Source organism: Diaphorina citri, unplaced genomic scaffold (genome assembly GCF_000475195.1).
Source record: "Diaphorina citri unplaced genomic scaffold, Diaci psyllid genome assembly version 1.1 scaffold1333, whole genome shotgun sequence".
NCBI classification, from domain to species: domain Eukaryota; kingdom Metazoa; phylum Arthropoda; class Insecta; order Hemiptera; family Psyllidae; genus Diaphorina; species Diaphorina citri.
The window spans coordinates 61,756-64,255 of NW_007378761.1; positions in this window are offsets into that span (position 1 = coordinate 61,756).

Genomic DNA, 2,500 nt, shown 5'->3' on the forward strand with positions numbered 1-2,500 from the left:
TTCTTCTTCTTCTTCTTCTTCTTCTTCTTCTTCTTCTTCTTCTTCTTCTTCTTCTTCTTCTTCTTCTTCTTTAAAAAAGTCATTCTTTCTTAGCGATTTCTTGGGCCCTGATGCCTAACACAGTAATTAAGAATCATACTCAAACATAATTTCAAACCAATAAAATGTATTTGTTAATTTGTTTAGTTAGAGCATTGTTTAGAGCTCTAGGTGATGTATTTCTAATTTTCTAGGTACCAAGCTCCATTGCAGGGTACTGTGGTCCATACTTAGGTACTGTAGGTAAATAGGTAATTATTCAGGTGGGTAAATAGATAATTATAGCTAGGTGGGTAAATAGGTAATGATTCAGGTACATAGGTAGGTACTAGGAATGAGTGTTACTAGTGTTTTATCATTTGGACTATGTAACACCAATGTTAACTCTGAACACATGTCTGATACGAATTTGGGAAGCTCGAAAATTCGAAATCGCTAGAATTAGCTAGAAATCAGTTGGGTAGATATGTAGATAATAATATTAAAATGTGTTAATATTGTGCATAGATGTGGACATTGTTTTCTTCTTCTTCTTCTTCTTCTTCTTCTTCTTCTTCTTCTTCATCATCATCATCATCATCATCATCATCATCATCATCGGCTGTGACTGTATGAATAGGTATCTACTTATAGGTACTTACCTATATTTTGTTTCAAGAAGGGATCCGAGAAAAATTCCAGGTATACAATTTACCTTAGATCTGAGAACTGAGACAGATCAAATCCAAGAAAACTTTTATAGGGTATAAAATCTTGTTCTGGATGGTTTTCGAAGTACCAGTGGATCCAATGAACAATTCCAAGTCTATTCAACACTCGGTATCAAATTGGGCAAATTAGCCGAGCTGGTTGATCGGTTGTCAATGTAGAGAGACCAATATAACACGAGCACTATGCAAAGGCTCACGAGAATGGCGCTTATAAAGAGCAGGAAATGGTTGCGACGCATAGAATGGACTAGAATTTAGAAAGGATGAATTTTTAGTGAAAACTGGAGTTGGCTAGACTGTATCCAGGTATACAATTTACCTTTGATCTGAGAACTGAGACAGATCAAATCCAAGAAAACTTTTGTAGGGTATACAATCTTGTTCTGGATGGTTTTCGAAGTTCCAGAGGATCCAATGTACAATTCCAAGTCTATTCAACACTCGGTATCAAATTGGGCAAATTTGCCGAGCTGGTTGATCGGTTGTCAATGTAGAGAGACCAATATAAAACGAGCACTATGCAAAGGCTCACGAGAATGGCGCTTACAAAGAGCAGGAAATGGTTGCGACGCATAGAATGGACTAGAATTTAGAAAGGATGAATTTTTAATGAAAACTGGAGTTGGCTAGACTGTGCTTTTTATGTGACTTGTCTTTTACCCACGATTTGAAAGAAAACAAACAGGTACATAAAACAGTAGGTATAACTGATTTGAAAAGCAAAATGAAAACATCACAAAATTAAATTGAACAGTTACCCGGTATAAAAGGGGCATTTATTTGGTTGTGCTTTTTATGTGACTTGTCTTTTACGCACGATTTGAAAGAAAACAAACAGGTACATAAAACAGTAGGTAACTGATTTGAAAAGCAAAATGAAAACATCACAAAATTAAATTGAACAGTTAAAAAAAGGGAATTACCTATCTATTTATTTAGTTAATTAAGATTAATATAGATACCTAGTTGAATACAAAATATTTTCATTGAAAGCTTATAAGCTTTAGACAAGAATTTTTTTAATGGGTAGACAAGAGTTTTTTTTTTTTAATGGGTGATTAAGTGTTTTATGACCGTATTATTTTTTTTTTTTAAATTATTATGAGTAAGACTGTGCTTTTTATGTGACTTGGCTTTTACCCACGATTTGAAAGAAAACAAACAGGTATATAAAACAGTAGGTAACTGATTTGAAAAGCAAAATGAAAACATCACAAAATTAAATTGAACAGTTAAAAAAAGGGAATTATCTATTTATTTAGTTAAGATTAATATAGATAGTTGAATACAAAATATTTTCATTGAAAGCCCATAAGCTTTAGACGAGATTTTTTTAATGGGTAGACAAGAGTTTTGTTTTTTAATTGGTGATTAAGTGTTTTATGACCGTATTATTTTTTATTTTTAAATTATTATGAGTAAGATTAATACACGCTCACTTCTTTTTAGAGTCAAAAGTTCTTCGAAATAAAAAGCTCAACCACTCTTCAAATTAAACCGATATAACACTATAAACGAGTACAAAATTTATACAGGGATGAATTCGTTGAATGGATAAGTTCTAACTGCGTTATCAGAACGGTAGAACGTTCCAGGACGTTATCAGTAACGAAAAAAAGACCAGGTAGGTACTCAAAGTTCAAACTATGATCAAAACACTATCGGAAGTCCCTTATCTTGAAAAGTCAGGCCCGATAGGGTAAGTGTACCATTTATTCGCCCACCTAAAAGACGTACCATTTATTGGCCCA